Source organism: Trachypithecus francoisi, unplaced genomic scaffold (assembly GCF_009764315.1).
Source record: "Trachypithecus francoisi isolate TF-2019V2 unplaced genomic scaffold, Tfra_2.0 Lachesis_group10, whole genome shotgun sequence".
Taxonomy (NCBI): domain Eukaryota; kingdom Metazoa; phylum Chordata; class Mammalia; order Primates; family Cercopithecidae; genus Trachypithecus; species Trachypithecus francoisi.
Window position 1 is genome coordinate 92698184 of NW_022681455.1, and position 20324 is coordinate 92718507.

At 37.8% G+C, this 20324-nt stretch overlaps 1 long non-coding RNA gene across 1 annotated transcript in view; it reads left to right on the top strand.

Annotated features, from left to right (window-relative positions):
* Positions 1–10651: 10651 nt before the first annotated feature.
* The window catches only part of LOC117087781, a 28315-nt gene continuing 18642 nt past the window's right edge, over positions 10652–20324 (top strand). The window contains exon 1 of the long non-coding RNA XR_004438911.1: positions 10652–10732. This is a non-coding gene — a long non-coding RNA (uncharacterized LOC117087781). The remainder of the gene's footprint in view (positions 10733–20324) is intronic.

Sequence of the window (20324 nt, forward strand, 5' to 3'; positions counted from 1 at the left end):
TAAAAAGAAGAAAAGAAGGAATAAATTTAAAAATCATTCACTCATTGTCCACACCTGGAATCTGTGCTACTTACAACCTGGATAGCCAAAGTCATTATAATCAATTGACAGTTTTATTGCTTCTATGGAAAAACCAAAAACCACTGTCCTGGATACTCTGTTAAGATACACAGATGAATAAGAAATGTTACTTATCTTCAAAATCTTAATGTCTAGTTGTGCACACAAGACAATTTGAGAAAAATATTAAAAATCTAAATAAAATTTAAAATTTTATTAAAAAAATAAAAATGTAGATAGGTAGATAGATTGATCCATAGGTGCACACAAAGAGGTAAAAGAGCTTGAGACAAAATAAATGAAACGGTGACCCTCTACCATTTGTGATAAAATCCCACACAAATTGTACAGAGGAAAAATGGAGAAAGGTTTCAATGGCAAGATGGCATCTGACAAAGCCGCACTTAAAAGGCCCTTTTTGCCAAATCAAACCTGTTCAATGACAGCTAATTGCTTGAATTCAGGGTTTCTCAAAGATTGGGTCAAAACTTGGACCCTCCTAAATGCATTATAAACCCTAGTCCTTAGGTCATTTGTGAACAATTGGACATGTTATTTAGCAGTTAGTTAATGACATCCTGGACTGTTCTCAAATTTGGAAGTGTTTGGGCTTGTCTTATTAGCTAATCATAAGCCTCAGCAGTTCATAATCCTTGTTCTCTATCTTTCCTGCCCCTTTCTCACTATGCCTAGCAAGAGTTTATATTCATAGCCAAAGCTAAATACTATAAACTGGTACTAGTATTTATTGGAAATAAAGTTAATTTAGCTATTGGCAGAATAGAGACTTACCTCGGACCCTTAGGGTTGGGGATATCCTTAATAGCTCTCTGTGACCTCTATTCTACCCTAGTGACCTTTGCTTCATGGTCATTTGAACCAAGAAAGGAACCCATTTCCCATGGACAGGCAATTGGAAACAGTATTGAGCACCATGGACTCTAAGAAGGTACACCTGGATGGGAACCAGCACACAGAATCAATAAAATAATCGGAAGTTTTAAAATTCCTTGCTTCAAAGACTTCAGTTTTTTTCCCCTCTTCTGCCCTGTTAGAAGCTTCCACTTGTGCTTGTAAGATTTGTGACTGAAACTGCCTTAATAAGTTATTTCTCTTGCGAGCAATGAGTTGATCCAGCCTTGTTTGGTACATCTGTTATAACACATCGCAGACTCTCGTAATTATTCTTTTATTTAATTCTACACATTCTGATTAGCTGTGTCTGTTCCAGACAAGCAGTAGGAGTGTGCTAAGGGCCCTTCATTCAAAAAGAGTTCTTCAAAACAGTATGAAGTGAAATTAAAGTAATTATTAAGTCAGAAACTAAACACAATTCCACAATAGGCAGAGGGCTGGCAAATAGCTAGCACACTGCAGTCACAGGAATGTGTTCAGGGCTGCTCTCTGAAATAATTCCTGGTATTGGGTTCTTGGTAATGACACAGATTGAGTGAAGAGGAAGGAAAACAGATTTGAGGGCCACTTTAAGATTTAAAAGGAGTCTTCTCCTCAACACTGATGGGGAACTCAAGAAGAAGCAGTGTTCGAGAAGAAGAGATGTGTGCAATACTATGTCTAGAGAAGCCTGTCTTCTTGAGCTCATCTCTTTAGCTCTCATGCATATTCTGTGGACCAAGAAGTTTTTAGTATAGAAGAGAATTAAATTCCAACTTTTCACCATTGTATCTCTGGCACCAGAGTAAGCGATAGGGCATAGTGCAATAGACTTAAATTAGATTGCAGCAGAACATGTGTACTGACCTTTTCTCAGAGCAGATCTATTTACTTTATAATGCAGTTCAACTTGTAGGAACTGATGTACTCCTACTTGGAGTAAAGGTTAAGAAATATGTGCATCTTAATTCATCTGGATTTCAACTCTGCTCTAGTCTTCTGCTTACTATATAGACCAACATGTGTTGGCCCCATCAAAATGGAGAAGGCAACATGGTTTGGAAGTTAGTAATGCATGGGCCCCTCTATCGCTTAGTGCACTGGTTTTCAAAGTGTGGTTTTAGGCAGGAATATCAGTGTTACCTGGGGTCTTGTTAGGAATGTAAATGTTGAAGTCCTGTGCCAAACCTACTGAGTCAGAGACCCTTTGTTTCAACAAGCCCTTCTGATGCATGCTAATATTTGAGAACTACGTGTGTGTGTGTGTGTGTGTGTGTGTGTCCCCTCCAGGTGCTTTTGATGTGTAGCCAGAGTCAATAGTCATTGATGTAGTTTCCTGTCTCCTAAAAAATGGAACGCAGCACCACTGGTGACACACAAATGTTAAGTGGTAGACAAGTAACTTTGCATGATCTGAAAGGTGTGATGTAAAATGGCAGTGGAATGTAATTTTAAATAATATTGAATCTCTTGGAGAAAAAGTGAATCTTTTTCTACCTTTGTCACTGTTCAAACAAACTTTGTTTGGTATGAACAGAGACTCTACCATCTCTCTAACCCTTGTTAATCCCCCTTTTAACATAAAGACAGAGCAGGACCCAGGCTCAGAACCTCTAGTATTCAACAGCATCAAGACATGATATAATTAATATTATTAAATGTTATTCGGACTATGTTTATGGGTTGCTTTTTATTTATGTTAGATGACACTGTTTTTCATTATATGATAGTGATGTATATTTTTCCTTTTAATTAACTTTTTCTCAAAGAAGTATGAAACAATTTAAAAATAAATATTTAGTAAGTCATTCAAATAATATATGGCTATCAGGAACTCACTTACAAGACAAAGAGGGAAAGCAATTTCCTTGGCATTGCTCAGTCATTACACATCGTGCCTAATTTCCAGCACTGGCTGCATCTCTATCTCCAGGCCTTGACCCTCAGAAAGATGACCTGAAGCCTGAGATATTTGCCATCAGTGAAGAAAAATTTCATTATGGTTACTACATAATTTACTAAGATAGAAAAGTGACTCATACATTTCAGAACAATGTGTCATCACAAAATTTGAAATCAAAAGTGTTCTGAATTACCCAGATAATTAAAATGTCAAAAATAGCCCATTCCTCAAAATTCAGGGTAATTGAATTTGGGTTGATCTTGAAAAAAAAAACTTAGTTTTTTTCATTTTCATAAAAGCAACGAGATTTTTCAACATAATATTTGGGAAAAAAAAGAAAGAAGAAAAATATCACATCATTCATTTTTATATTCTTTAAAGAGACAGTTGTACTATTAAGATTTTGGCCAATTTTCTTCCAATCCTTTTTTCTACATTTAATTGTGACACGCACACACACACACACACACACGTATATACACACACAATTCTGTGCCTTGCTTTTAGCATGAGAGTATAACATTTTCTTTTATATTTTAATTAGGATTTTATTGTATAGATAATAGAAGAATACATAAATCACTTTTTAAAAAGGTCTCTATGTCCACAATTTCAGGACAAAAAGTACATCTCTTGAGTTGCTTTTGGCTGCAATAACAGAAAATCCAACTCAAATTGGCTGGAACAATAAAGATATGTATTATCTCACATAGCAGAAAACCCAAAGTAAAGTAGATTATTCTACAAAGACCAGTTTGACAGTGACAATAAGACCTGGGTTTCTACATCTTCCTAGCGTGAACTCCATCCTCAGACCGGTAGTAAAAGGGTTCAACAGTTCTAGGTATCAAGGCCAGCTTCCTATGGGAAAAGAAAAAAAATATATTTTTACTTAGACCTGTCTTAGAAAAGAGAAAATGCTCTGCAGAAATTCCCAACAGACTTCACTTCTGACCCAGTCATGGATCAGGGAAAAGAACTGTACCTGATTGCCTTACCTCAAACTCCTTAGGAAGTGAATCAAGTACCTTTCCCTCCAAAAAAAAGGAAAACAGATAGGGAGGTCTTTTTAGTATATTGACATAGCAAATAGTGTGATGCAATGTTTAAAGAAGATATTTAACATTTCTCAATGGCTAATTGATTTTACATAGTGCATAAAATCTAATGAGCTTCTAGTTTAACTCCTAGTCCTTCTGTGTTTTAGTCCATTCTGCTTCTCTATCTTTATTTACTCACCATTTCCAAGATAATTTTACATTCTAATCAGTCACTACTTTCCCTTGTTTCATAAGTACACATTTTCTTCCCCAATGATGTCCTAATCAGGTTTTACTTCAACTCCCATTCCATACCCAACTCTTGATACTTTCTTATATTTGTAGAGCATCTCTTAGGTAAGCAGAATTTCCCCTCTACGTTTATTGGTTTACGTCCTACAGTAAACATATCTTGCATTTGTCTGTCCAACATTTACTCCCCTAGTGTCTTGCTGATGGCACCCCAAATTTCCATGGAGAAATACACTTTCCCTACTTTCAATCCACACAACTCAAATCTCCAGTCAACAGAGAATCATGATCAGACAGCAACAATGGATACTTCAAGGACGGACAATTGGGTTGATTGAAGTCTAATAGCCTGAATTCCAGGACTTTTAGAACTGTTGGGAAAGCACATTTGCTTTTTGTTGGGGTTGCTGATGGAATTTAAATCTGGAAATCCTGGCAGCTATCTTGCCACCAAAGAGACAGCCTGCCTGGGAATGAAGCCAACATAAGGTAAAGAAGATATAAACCAATAGGTGGAGAAGATGAGACCAAAGTCTCAGAACAACACTGGAGTCCATGGAGCCAGCCATGCTCGAAACACATTCACCTCTGGACTTTTCAGATGTGAACCAAGGTGTTCCCTTTTTCAGTTAAGCTAGTTTGAATATAATTCTATCTCTTGCAAACAAGAGAGCTATGGTTAATATGGCTCCTTCTCCCTTATTCTAATTCTATTCATCCTTCATCATTTTAATTCTATTTATCTTTAAAGGATCAATTCAAATGGCATCTTCTCTAAGAAGTCTTCCCCAGCCACTCATCTTTACTTCTCTCTCTTTTTCTGAACAATTTCATCTGTTTATTGCCTATTTGATTTTTTAAAAAATGAGATTCAACCTTAAGAACAATATTCCAGTTAGGGGCCATGTTTTATATTTCTTTTTTATTCACCTCAAAACCTGAAACAGAGCTTAAAACATAGTAGGTACTTCCTAATTTATTATATGACATTTCTCAAAAAAATGAACTAGAGATGCTTATTATGCATAGAGTTATTGGGAAGCAGTCAAGATACTATTGAACTTTGAAAATATCATGTTGTGAGTTTCTGTCATTTGTCTGCTATGACCCAAGAGGACATATCTATTATTTGGGTCTCTGAGGGAGGTCTCTCAAACCAGAATCCCTCAAACCCAACTGACTTCTACATACTTTCAAAAAACAAAGAAAAAAAATGACGGTCAAAATATCATTCATAGATTAATAGAGACCAGCATGGAAGATGACCCATCAGGAATGATCGTCATGTGAGCTTACTAATACCGAATCCCCAAATCAGGAAGACTTAATTTCCTAGTGTTGACAGCACTGAACCAGGGACGCTTCACCTCCCCACTTCTTCTAGGGTAGAAGGAGAAGCAGAGAAAATATGCTTCCTGTGGACAGCTCACTTCCAACATAAATAGAGTCAGAATGGAGCCAACTATACCTAATTATTCCATTAACATTTACAATCAAATGTCATTCCACCTCCCCAGGCAAAGGATAGAGAGGGGAAGACCATAAGTGCCATACCTAAGGAGTTCCCTCTGCCTTGAAGGAAACATCAAGAGTAGAGAAGAAACATTCCCATCTCTCAACACATACTCCCAGCCACTTGCTCTAGTCATACTTTAGAGGCATGTGACTGATGGTTGCTAATGGTCTCCTCTTATGTTCCCAGTGATAAAAAAAATAAAGAAGCCACAAAGAGATTGTGAGGAAAGGATCTAAGATACTGGATAATATCATCAAGGAGAAGTAGACATGGTGTTACTTTATTTTTTTTTTTTAAATCTATTTTTTCATTATTTCAGTCCTGACTTTTTCTTATCCAAAGTTTCTTTCTAAATCTTTTTTTCTCATGTTTTTGGGACTATGCTGAAGTGGAATTTTATGCTTCAAGAAGAGAGTTGATGATTCATGGAAAGTGTAATTGACAAAGAATTGGCATGTTTTTCACTCTTCTTTTTTCTGCATCAACTGACTAAGATTAGTGTCTTACATGGATTATTTTTTCAATAATAGGGAAGGCTATGTTGGCAACAAAAATTGCAAAACAGCAACATCATAAGCTTGCCTAACCATCCAGTGGAAGAGAATTTTCAACTTGAAAAACACTCTTGGTTTAGCAATCCAAGGACCTGAGTAACAATTACAACTGAAATCATTAAGCATCCACGTTTTCTCCTATGGAGAAATTGGATCCTCTAGGGTTCTTAGAGAGAAAAGCAGAAACATTAGGGGAAGACCTTACATAATAACCTTTCTGTAAAGCTTGGATGGCACAAATGATTTTGTAAGACATTCAAGTCACATGTCATTAATCAGAAATGACAGTCTTTATTCACATATATTTGACTGAGCTGCATAATTTTAGACTCCAATAGGTCTAGATAAATGACCCTAAGTATTGTACTATTTCAAATTGACAGTGATTGATGATAGAGGAAAAAAACCAATGCTGAAAAGGGACCCTGAAGTAAACATTGAAAATCAGTCTCACTACTTTGGGGAAAAGAAGTTTGGAAATTTTCTTCTTCAAGATTTTTCCTCTTACTTAACATCTCTATCGCCTTAACTCTCAGTTTAATCAGTTAGATATTGTCGGGATTTCAAGCCGCAATGAAAAACAGAATCATTTAGTTATTTTTGTTCAAATAGGCAGAAGGGAAGATACTGATTGATAAAAATGTGTCTACTCTGTAAATATTTCCTGAATCTTTAATATGTCAGGCACTGTTCTAGGCACTAGGGCTTCAGCAAATACAGTTTTTGCTCTCCAGGAACCCTCATCTTAGTGGAAAAAGATAGGCAATATCCAAGTGAACAAATAAATAAATGAGATTATTTCAGAGAGTTCTATGTTGTCTAAAGAAAATAAAACAGGATGATTTAATAGAAAGTGATGGAGATGGAGATTTCATTTGGGAGGGCAAGAAAGAACTTGCTGGCTGAGTGCAGTGGCTCACACCTGTAATCCCAGCACGTTGGGAGGCCAAGGCAGGCAGATCGCTTGATCCCAGGAGTTCAAGACCACCCTGAATAACGTGGCAAAACCCTGTCTCTACAAAAATTAATCCAGAAAAATTAACCAGGCATGGTGGCATGTGTTCATCATCCCAGCTACTTGGGAGGCTTAGGTGGGATGATCACCTGAGTCCAGGAGTCTGAGGCTGCGGTGAGCCGTGATCATGCCACTGCACTCCAGCTTGGGCAACAGAGTGAGACCCTGTCTCAAAAAAATTTTTTTTAAACCCCCAAAAAACAAGAGAGAAAGGCCTTGATAAATAGATGACATTTTAGCTGAATAGAAGCCAGTTTTTCAAAGCACATATTATACAGTGGGAGCAGCAAATGCAATGGCCCTGAGGCAGGGAGAGCTTGGTCCATGGAAAGAAGAGACAGGAGGCAAGCACGCCCCTTTTCCTGGTAAGACGGGAGAGGTAGTAAGCCAGGACAGAGAGACCATCAGGGCCAGATTATATAAGGCCTTTCAGGTCATTTTAAGGAGTTTGAATGTTGGGCTATATGAGGTTTTAATAAAGCAGAAGGAAACCTCAGTCTCACCAAAACAAGATCTATAATTGCTTAAACCCTCCTGAGCAAGGCATTGTGTCTCGTATACTACAAGCAACCACCTTGCAAAGAAAGTTATTGTGTTTTAAAGATAGGTAAACAACAAGCTCTTATCAAGTTTGCAGAGCTAGTAAGTAATAAAGCCCAGATTCAGATTCAAACTTCAGGCCATCTATTTCCGAAGTACAATACTGGCCACTACCCCCTCATCATATTTTCTTATTTTCTCAAAATATTAAAGGAATAAACACACAATTATACCATATTCTTGACCTCAATGAAGACATGATGATGTTTTAGTAGTGCATAATAAAATAATTCATGAGGTCTACGCCAAATGTTTATGTGCATTTTGAACTTTTAAAAATTTTTCCTAATAATTGTGTGAGGCTATTTCTTACTAATTCTCCCTGGTGAAAAGGTTTCCTTAAAAATAGCGTACTGAGTAGAAGCCTGTGATGGGCAGGTGTTATCCAATGGCTATTGATTCAATTGTTCAAAGATTCATGGAGTGGCCACTATGGTTCTAGATACAAGGGATACAATAGTGAATAGAACAGTAAAAAATGTCTCTCCTCACGAAGCTACATTCTAACAGGGGAAACATCTATGTGTCATAATAAAACCAAAATTACTTTTCCACCAAAGATTCCCACAGTGCTGGTGTTCCACCTTTCTTGTCTTTTCTTTTTTATCTTTTTTTTTTTTTGGAAAATAAAATTCATTCTTTTTTTTTATTATTATACTTTAAGTTCTGGGAAACATGTGCAGAACGTGCAGTTTTGTTACATAGGTATATACATGCCATGGTGGTTTGCTGCAACCATCAACCCATCATCTACATTAGGTATTTCTCCTAATGCTTTCCCTCCCCTAGCCCCCCGTCCCCTGACTGGCCCCAGTGTGTGATGCTCCCCTCCCTGTGTCCAAGTGTTTTCATTGTTCAGCTCCCACTTAGGAGTGAGAACATGTGGTGTTTGATTTTCTGCTTTTGTGTTAGTTTGCTGAGAATGATCATTTCCAGCTTCATCCATGTCCCTGCAAATGACATATGGTAATCCTTTTTTATGGCTGCATGGTATTCCATGGTGTATATGTGCCACATTTTCTTTACTCAGTCTATCATTGATAGGCAATTGGGTTGGTTCCAAGTCTTTGCTGTTGTGAATGGTGCTGCAATAAACTTAAGTGTGCATGTCTCTTTATAATAGAATGATTTCTAATCCTTTGGGTATATACCCAGTAATGGAATTGCTGGGTCAAATGATATTTCTGGTTCTAGATCCTTGAGGAATCACCACACTGTCTTCCACAGTGGTTGAACTAATTTACACTCCCACCAACAGTGTAAAAGCATTCCTATTCCTATTTCCACACCCTCTCCAGCATCTGTTGTTTCCTGACTTTTTAATGATCGTCATTCTAACTGGTGTGAGATGGTATCTCATTGTGGTTTTGATTTGCATTTCCCTAATGACAAGTGATGATGAGCTTTATTCTATATGTCTGTTGGCTGCATAAATGTCTTCTTTTGAGAAGTGTCTATTCATATCCTTTGACCGCTTTTTGGTGGGGTTGTTTGTTTTTTTTCTTGTAACTATCATTTCTCTGGGGAAAAAAAATATTTATCTGCTAAACATCCTGGGCTGAAAACAAAACAAAACAAAAACAAAAAAACTACAGCAATACCAAAAACCTTTACCTGATAGTGGCAGAATATTCATTAAAAAGTAACAAATTTGATGTATCAATTTTCTAATATTGTTACCAAGCAAAAGGGGCTCACTGCCTGATGCTCTAGAAGCCAGTACAATGACACTATTCACAATAGCAAAGACTTGGAATCAACCCAAATGTCCATCTGTGACAGACTGGATTAAGAAAATGTGGCACATATACACCATGGAATACTATGCAGCCATCAAAAAGGATGAGTTTGCGTCCTTTGTAGGGACATGGATGCAGCTGGAATCCATCATTCTTAGCAAACTATCACAAGAAGAGAAAACCAAACACCGCATGTTCTCACTCATAGGTGGGAACTGAACAATGAGATCACTTGGACTCGGGAAGGGGAACATCACACACTGGGGCCTATCATGGGGAGGGGGGAGGAGGGAGGGATTGCACTGGGGAGTTATACATGATATAAACGTCATGCACATGTACCCTAGAACTTAAAGTATAATAAAAAAAAAAAAAAAAAGAAAAGCTTTTTATTGAAGGTCAGCCAAAAAGGAGACAGGAGTCCAACTCATATCTGTCTCCTGGTGCCGACTTCAAGGCAGCGTTTTTATTAGAAAAGGTTCAAGGGCAGATTCTGGGTTGAGTACATGAATGGGAGAGGGAAAGAGGAGGTCTGGAAAGTCCTCAAGCATGCACTGTTATCTCTTCATGTCTCCTCATGAGTCACACACGCAATTTCAGAAGAAGATAGTATGAACCATGTGGTGGAAATTTGGGCTGTGATGTCAGCAAGTTCATTCTGCATAGACTCTAGTCAGCCATATTGGTTCCAATCTATTTCAGTTGGTTTTGTTATCTTACAAGCAGAGGGAGTTCCAGCATTTCAGCAAGTTGTTGTTTTTTTAATCTATCATCCTACAAACTCAAGAATCTGTTAGGCATTTATTTCTTTAACTGTTTGGAGTACAATTTCAATATCAATTATAAATTAACATTTTTAAAGCACATTTGGCTAAAAGTGCTACAAAAAAACTACAGAAAAATGAATAATACATAGTCCTTGCCTTCTATGAGCTTACAAATCCACCAAGAATTGGAAAGAAAAAATAAAAAACGGAAAAGTTCAAGGATAAGGTGAACATTGGAGTTTCCAGTGCCAAGATTCCAAATCAGAACACTGGAATTATTTCATAGAGGAGCTATGTTTAAATCTCACTGGGTGGCATAGTCAAATACAGAGAGTATTACCTGTATCTCATGGCATTAAAAGAGTAAGCTCAATACAGGAAACAGAAGTCAGGTAAGAGAGAGATGTGGTCTTAAATTATCTACTATGAGAGCCATTCATAGGGATTTTCTTAGCTTTTATTGGGCCTACAAATCTTTGTTTTTCTTCCTTTTTGAAGGGTATTTTCTCTTGATAGAGAGAACCCTAGGTTAATGGGGAAGTTTTTGTTTGTTTGTTTGTTTGTTTGTTGGCAATTTAAAGATGTCATTCTATTGTCTTCTGGCCAGCACTGGCCTCTGGGCTTTCTACTGTGTGTAAATTTTTGAGCCTGTATATAAGAGCTGTTTTAAAGTCTTGCATGTTATTTCCATCTTCTCTGCCACTTCTGAGTCTATTTCTATTGATTGATTTCTTGTAGTTATGGTGCACATTCCCCTTTTTCTTATCATTTCTATTATTTTGTAATTGGATTCCAGAAATTATCAATGTTATAATATTGAGTTTCTAGATTTTGATTGTCTTCAAAGTGTGTTGAATTTTGTTTTACTAGGAAGTTTCATGTAGATTTGCTTGTTCTTTTTGAGATTTGTTTGTAATTTTTTGTTATAGAGGGTATAGAGTAGGCTTTACTCAAGGGCTACATCCCACTTCTAATGAATTCTTTCCATGTGGAATGTGAGAAGTTGAATGTCTCCCAGTCCAGTGTGAGATCTAGGAATTGTTCAGCTTCAGTAGTTTTTCTGGGCTAATCTCATGAAGTTTCTTACTGTGTACATGCATTTTAGTATTTAACCAAAAGGCTCAAGAACTCCTATGAAAATTTTGAGAGTTCTTTCTAAGCATACCTCCTCTTCTTCTGTACTCTGGCCCACAAATTCTAGCTGCCTAGGCCTCCCAAGTCTCCTTCTCCTGAACTCAGGGAGTCTGATTTGCTTCCATTGGGCTTTCTCAATTTATTGTAATCCATAAAACGTCTCAAGCAGAAAGTTTTAGTGATCACTGGTCTCACCTCATTGGTCTCCCTTCTGTCAGAACTCACAATCCCTGTGCTATTTATTGACCAGTGTCTGAAACCACAGTTAGATAGCAGTTACTTTCTCAGGGTCAGAAGAGGAAGTCCAGCACATTATATGAGAGAACAGTTTGAAACACAGGATAAATAATATTTGACAGAGAAAAAGGTAGATAAGAGGATCTCTACAGGAAGCAGTACAGAATTCTGGTAAAGGAAATAATTTTTAATGTCTGACAGATCTTCCTTCAAATGCTAGATTTGCACTGTGAATAGGTAAAGGGAAGATTAAATGAGATAATGCATGCCAAATCCATAGTATAATACTATAATAGAGAAAAACCCAAACAATATTGTGAGAAACAATAATGGAAAGAATAACTGGATAATATCTGAAGAATTCAGTCTTGTGGAATGCCTCAGATAGTAAGGAAATAAAGAATTTCACATGCACACAAAAAAAGAAATTGGTATAACATATAAATGAGAGATGACTTTAAAAATTTTTAACTAGATCAGTTTTCTCACATATTTCTTCTGATCCTGTTACTCACACTAGTGAAATATTAGTAACATGATGTTTCAATGATGAGGAAAATAAGAAAACAAGCAAAGAAAACAGCTTCCTAAAAAATAAGCAAATGGATTTCAAGAGTCATCTCTTGTTCATGTGGCATGATTTGTAATTTAAATCTGGGACCACATAAATAGCATTTAATATAAAAGTACACACTGAAATCTATCATTTATTCACACATTCACTCAGTGAGTGTTTAATAAGCATCTACTCTAGCTTACAACTACAGACTGCATATGAATAGGCATTCTAATCCCGCTTCACTCTTGTCCAGTCCCATGACAGAAGCTATTATACAAATGCCTGATCCCTGCTGTCCCAGGTTCCCTGGCAACTGGGTGTGGTCATGTGATAAAGATCTGATATGAGAGAAAATTAATATTTCCCTTCCTCCTTTCGATATTCTCATGTGAGAACTTGATACTTAGAGTACAGACTTCATCTTGCAGATCTGAGGTGACAACTTTGAGTATGCAAAACCAAGAAACTATAGATAGCAGGATGGATGAACAGAAAGAGCTAGAGGTCTATGTATACCATTAAACAACCAAGTCATCCATGAATCACTGACCTCCAGAGCTCTTGCTATATGAGAAAAGTAAAGGTCTTCAGCTTTTAATCCAGTGTTAACTAGGGTTTTCTTTCATTTCAGCTAAAATCATCCACATACCATTGAGACTACCAAGATGTCAAGTCAGTCAGATGCTTTTATGGGGATCTTGAAACAGGAAGCTAAGGAATGCAGCCAAATAGCAATGAAGTTTAAATACAGATTTTTGGTAAAATACAGGTTTTTAGTTAAAAAACAAAATGTCCTTCTGGATCAGTCTTGGAAATCTTAGTGGAATAAATAGGATTTAAGCTAGAATTCTTGTTGAACCTCTAATATAATTCATGCAAAGTAGCAATAAGAAGTATCACAAAGAAGTACAAATAATTATGTGTAAAGTTGGAAAGGGAAAACTGTATTCTTGGCACTTTTCAAAGCACTATGGAGCACAGAAAAAGAAAAATGTTCACTAACCTCAGGCAACTTTAAGTCCATACTGGCAGTTTATCAATGCCAGTACATTTGAAGAAAGAAAGATTAAAACATGTCAATTTTCTGAGTAAGACTATAAAGGGCTTATTCCCTTGAAGGTGAGATCTGAGAAGTGAGTTCGACAGTTCAAACTGGGCAGTTTCTGGGAAAGTTTTACTGAGCTCTCAGCCAGTGGTCTCCTGCTTGCAGCCTTAGTCTATGGCACCTCAGTGAACTTCCCTACCATCCAGTGGGGTAGAGCCACCTACTCTGCAATCAGGTGTGAATCTCTTCCTACATTCTTTCTAGTTCTCTTTATTCCTCATTAACCAGTCCCCTGACACTCATTAATAACCATTTTGTATTAAACCTTTCCGGTTCAAATGACTTTATAGCTTCTGTCTCTTCAGTGGACCCTGGCTGATACTTATGCCATTCTATGTCCACATCCCCCGACATCTTACCCACTGTGTTACATTGTTTCTTAGTTTAATAAATGCTCTAAGAGGCACTAGGTTAATTTTGTTTAACTAAGAGTTTCCTAGGTTTTTTGGACCACAAGACATTTTTATAGCTAAGCACCAGTTATTCGAGTACCCTTAAAGTACACTGGTATTTAATGGATCAGTTTTGGAAATGTGGCTTAGGGGACTTATGGCTAATCTAATTGTTTCCTAAGAAGGTGAAAAGTGCTTGCAGCCTCCAAAGGCACTAATTTCGATTCACTACATTATTGAATATCTACAGTGTTCAGGACACAGCATCACCAGAAAGCTTATAATAAATGGAAATGTGAATGTCAAAACATGTCAAGGGGAATTTTAGGATGCTGTGGAAAAAGAGAAGAGTGAGAAATTCAATTTATTAGAGGAAGTATTGGGAAAAACTTTCTAGAATCAAGGATATGTGAATTCAATCTTTGCGAATAAGCAGATTTTTATGGAGATGCATATAATGGAGTGGGCCAGGGTAAGAAAAATAGGCAGGTGGCATAGGAGGCAAAGACCTGTGGTTATTAGGACTCCCATGCTACCACTGACAAAAATCCAACTCAATGGCTTAAGTAGAAAAAGAAATTTATTGGCATGAGTAATTAAGAAGTCCAATTCACGCTGCAGGCACAGCTGGATCCAGAGACTTAAATCATGTCACCAAATTCAGGTTTTTGCTCTTCCATTTCCTGGTTTCACTTTTCTCATTTGGACACCATTTCCACTCATGGAGTGTCTCTCCTAGAGTTAGTTGTTATGTTCAATTCTGAGCAACCTTAGAAAAATTAGGGATTATCTTTTTCCTAAGAGATCTAGAAAAAAAAACTCACATAATTCAGTTCCATAAACTGTGACTGAGTCACATGTCCATCTGTAAGCCTCTTCTTGTGAGCAGTAAGACGTGATGCTCTCAGTGGCCAGGCCTGGTTCACATATCTATCCTGGGGCCAAAAATGGAGACAGCAACATCCATGCCACATAAATGAAGTAACATCAGGAGGCAGTTACCAAAAGAAGAATGACTACCAGACAAGCAAAAAGAAAAAGGAGAGCTTATTCTTCCATTGGGAAATAATAGAAGATGGAATTTTATGATGCTAAACTTGATGCTGAAACCAGTGACCCAAAAAATTCAGATTGATATGCTTTGTAAGTGAAATCATTTAATACATGAAAAATAGAAAAGTCTTGCCTAACTCTAAGGCACACACATTAACCTTCTCAGATTAGCAAAATTGAGTAAAGATCTAAAGTCAGTTTCCCTGCATCAGAGGAGACATCAGAAAGGTTTGGAATTTCCAGAATGCCTGGAGAAAACATCACTGGTATTTTGTGAGCAACTTTAATGTTCACAAGGAGAGAAGGCACTAAAAATAGAACAAGAGATGGCATTGCTTCCGGACAGTGGGTTCATACAGCTGATATTAGATACCAATGTACAATGCAAAATAAGGACACCAAATATTACCCAATTTTAATGGGTTTTTTTCCTCAATTTTTCATTGGCTAGGAGTCTTAATATCACATTAACCAACTAAAGCTGCCACAGTGCTGATGGGCCATGGTGAGGAACTGCAAACAAGATCTGAACATGCTTAATAAAATGACCAACTCTCACTGATTTATAGCCAACTAATTACCTGGCAAATATCCAGTCTGTGTTCTCCCTGCTGGAATTGATAGCAGGCTGTCAATGTGAGAAGGGACAAAAAGGCAGTTCAGAGTTGAAAAATAAGAAGAAATGTTTGATATATTATAGTGGACACTGTTACTCTCTATCAAGTTGTCTTGGGGTGACTAGAATTATACTGTCAGCCAAGTGCAAACTGGTATTTTTAGGGAACTCTAGAGTTACTTAGAATCCCATACACATACAAAATATTGGAAAGGGGTGGTAAAGGCTATTTGTAAAGTTTGGCTCTTAGGAAAAAAGAAAACAGAAAGCATACTAGAAATCAGTTGCCTTACTGCAGAGATCCCTTATTTCTTACAAAGAATGTGCATTTTTGAAACCTCTGTCTATGGTTATTATTCATCTGGAGAGCATTGTGTCACAAATTTTCTAACGCTCAAGACTGAAGTTTAAATGAGAGATTTCTGGTTAAATAAAAGACTACCCAAGCGACTGACCACTAAAGTTTGGTACTTTTGCAAGTACATCCATGTACAGTTAGTATACACACCTCACTTAAGTAGGTAGAAGCTAGCTACCAGTGGCTTGGAATTAAGAGACTGAACAAAAACAGAACCTCTCACTGACTGTGTGCTCAAAAGCAAAACAAAACAAAACCAAGTTTCTGAAAATGAAATGATAGGAAAAAAATAAGGCATCAGGCATATAATAGGTCACATAGATCTGCAAAAACAATAGCTACAGCTTGTTAATTTACTTGAAAGGTCAGAGTCCCTCATTTATTATGTTTTTCTCCTTTCCAGGGAAAATGAATGTAGAGCATATTCTAGTGTGGAGTCTTCCCTCACTCGGCTATGAGCTTTGTTCAATCAGCTCATCTACTTCTCTACCACTCTACTTCATCAACATGTAATACCCTTTGTCTAGTCCCTCAAGAAGTGATGTATTTTCAAAGTCATAGTCCTTTATTGTAAGTAATACAAATGAACACTAGTAAAGTAAATAAATAAATACAAAAGAGGAGGTAGTAGGCTTATTTATGGAATGAAGAGCGGAACACTTGCAAGGACTTGGGAAGGAAGGACCAAGCCTGTTAAGGAAATCCCACAGTGAAAATTCCTAAACCTTCTCTAACAAGTGTTTTCCAAGTCAACTTGACGATAGGACTCACTTAGAAGTGTTTGTTAAGACACTGATTGCTGGATCTAACCCACACCTGCTGAATCAGAACTTTGGGCTGGGGGGTATGCTGGAATCTGTATATTTAATAGTAAAGACCAAGAAACACTGAAGACAGTGCTAATTTAACTCCACTCCATTGAACTTTAGACTCTGCTCCAACTGGCAAATTCCAGGAAGGGATAAGCTGATTGGTTCACCCAGGGACAGGGGTCTGCCCTGAGTCCATCAGTTATGGCCAGAAAGACTATGTATTGGAAAACACTGTCCAGTGTATCAGGGGCCAGTGCCAGAGAAATTACCAAGAACAGGGAATCACTGCTAAGTAGTGTCTATTACTAATAAAATAAGCCAAAGCTATGTACATTTCACTATCCAGTCTTTAAGTCTCATTTAGGGTTCTGAAATATTATATCAACTAGTTTTTAAAATTATAAAATGAGGCTATGCTGGAAAATTGGAGGAAGTATCCCGGTAGCAAATCCAACGTTGGTCAAGAGTTTGCATGGAGCAAAAGGAAAACAGCCAAGACATAGAGGCTTATAGTGATGAATGCTACATCTAGGACATCTAGGACACCACTTATACTATGGAGGGCTACCTCTCTTCCCAACCTCCAAGCCCACATCCTGAAATATCCCCAAACTGGAGTGCAATCAAGTCATTAAGTCAGTGTACAAGCTTGGGAAAGCCCTAGCACCCCACTCCTGGATAACTTTCGGGGGTTACCATCCATGTCTTCTGCTCTTCCCTTGGAGGCCCCATGGCCACTGATTTTGCCAAATGATGGCAGCTTAACTGACAGTCTTCTTTGTCCACAAGGTCTTACTCACTGTTAAAATTTAATAGATGATTTTGCTGCAGGCATATTTTCAAATGCCAGGAAAGCATCTGACAGTGTTGGATGTTTGGAGGGCTATTGTTAGGAAGATTAAGTACTGCCCTGTGTTCAATCATTTATTCAACAGCCACACGGGGAAGCTAATAAGAGGAGGCAAGTGCGATATGGATGTTCGGTGGGTTTTGCAAGGGAGAGTGTTTCTCCTTATTTTATGCGTAAAGCCAAGGACAGGGAATCTGAACAAGAGGCAGGTCATATGACCTCACTTTGAAGAATAAACGATTGGAGTTGACTCTAGGCAATGTCCTCACATAAAAGGCAGGCTGAGAGTAACAGAGAACACCTTCCCAAAGCCATAAAACAAATTATTTTGGCCTATACCAAAAGTGAGTTTTTCCTTTTCCCAGACTCCTGATAAATGCTTTATCAGCCAACTCTCTGAAAAGAATTTTCCTTACAAAAAGTATGTCCCATGCACTGCTAATGTTACCCAGCATCCACTCACTTTTCTTCTGACAACTTGAGTCTCGTTTTTCACAGGAGAAGCACTTCTCTCTGTTCTTAGCCCATGTACTTCTAGTGGAGTTGAATCCATCCTCAGTTCCAGGGATGAGCAGGTGACTTGAGCCTAACCAGTTAGATCAGTACCCTACACCAGCTCATCGTCATTGCTTTATACTTGAGCACAAGACCCAATTAGACTCAGCTAAACACAGAGATTTTATTGAGATGGTGAGAGAAGAGACCATTCTCTTTTCTGCTGAAAATGCTAGCAGTACAGATATTGTGAGCTGGACTTCCAGAAGTCATTGAGTGAAAACAGAGAATGAAGACACCCCAGTAGAAGTCAGAACAAAGACATAGAGATGAAATGAGTGCTGATGACGTGTTTGCACTCTTGGCACCAGTTGTGTCTGAAGCTAGTTATGTCCCGGGACTTCACAGTTATACAAGCAAGTAAATGCACTTACTTTCCCTCAGCCAATTTGATTTGGGTTTTTATCTCTTGTAATTAAGAGTCCTAATTAAAACAGGAATAATAGAATAATGCATTGTGTTAATTCTGTTTCTTTTAAAACATTGAGCATGTGCTTTGGGCTTCTGAAGAAGTAGAAGGCATTGTCTTTCTGAGGTGCTAAAGGAAAGACAGTGTTTATACATGCACGAAGTGTAGAGTAACATCTACTTACAGCAATAGAAAGGGCTTTGTGTAGCAAATGAAATACAGAAGGGCTGAGGTGGTCCAAAGAGAAAAGTCAACATGGAAGGCAGAGGTATACTTTTCTTGGAGGAGAGATAAGCTGGGTCAATGTCAAATTTGGTTATTTCTTCCCTCCTCAGTCAGATGGGCTTGGGTCAAAGGGTTGAGGCTTGAGACAGCAGTAAGAGTCAGCCAACACCACAATCCTCTTAGATGCCACTGGGAAATCTAACAATTCAGCTTCCCCTCTCACGTGTTTTTTGGTGTGTTGGATTTGGAGGGCTCTCCAGATGCTCCAGGGTTAACTCAGATCAGCTATAGTCATCTCAATATCCCTCTACGATAACTTTGAAAATGCACTACTCTTGAACTCTGCATCCTATTATTGACTTCACATAAAAATTATCTAGAAATTAGTCAACCAAAATCTTTAAGCATCTATTGTGGACCCACCTTGTGATGAGGGGAATGTAAACATTCATGTGTAAAACATGGACCCTGTATTCCATGAGCTTTACAATCAGTAGTGACCTACATAACAAATTAGATCATCAGCAAATGCTTGTATAGGTACTTATTAAAGTGCAATGGTTAGTATGAAAAGAGAGAGGATCAGAATGTAAAGCTCCCTACATGATTCAGCCGTAAAAAAGAATGAAATCACGTCTTTTGCAGCAACATGGATGGAACTGGAGATCATTATCTTCAGTTAAATAAACCAAGCACAGGAAGTCAACTATCACATGTTCTCACTTATAAGTGGGTGCTAAAAAATGTGTACACATGTGCATAGAGAGTGGCGTGACAGACAGTGGAGACTGGGATGGATGAGGGGATGGGAGAGAGGTAGATGATGAGAAGCTATTAATGGGTACAACGTATGTTAATTGGGTGATGAATACCCTAAAAGCCTTGACTTGACTGCTATGCAAACCATGCATTTAACAAAATTGTACATATACCCCATCAACTTGAACAAATAAAGTCTTAATAATAGCAAATATCATACATTTTAAAAAGCTACCTGAAGGCAAAACTTGCATTTTAGGCAATTTTTTCTCTGCTAGATCCAATACAGAACCTTACAAAGGCTCACACCATATATTGCTGGGGATTATACAAGATTGACTGAAGAAGATGTCTGAGAGTAATATTTGGAAGATACAGCCAAGAGTGATGGGCAATGCTCTGCTTCTAAAATGTGGAAGATTTCATTGTATGGGGAAAATGCCATAACTGCGGACTGTGGTTTGATTGGTTTGTCTGGACTTCCAGAGCCTTCTGTATATTTACGAGTGAGTGAAAGATGAGAGGCTAAGTTTCCGGTATATTGGACTCTGAAAACATTTCTTCTTTCTACCCCTCCTAGTCTTGTCCCATTCATTAAAAATCAGAAATAAGAGTGAAAATTGGACAAATAACTGCAATGCATTAATTGCTTTGGGTAAAGGAAATCAAAGGTCTTTAAGAACAAGTGACTTTCCCCTGTAATGGGAAGTTTCCTAGGTCCTCTCACTCTCTCGCATACTATATTCTACCCAAGGCCTGAAATATCATTACTCCTTCACAGTACAGCATCCCAGCATATTTTGGAATGTCCATTTTGCTCAGCAGTGGTTGGATGGATTGACAATATGTGTATTCAGCCTACCTTCCTATATGCCCTATGTTCTCTCCTATCACAGCCCTCACCAAACTGTTTTGTAATT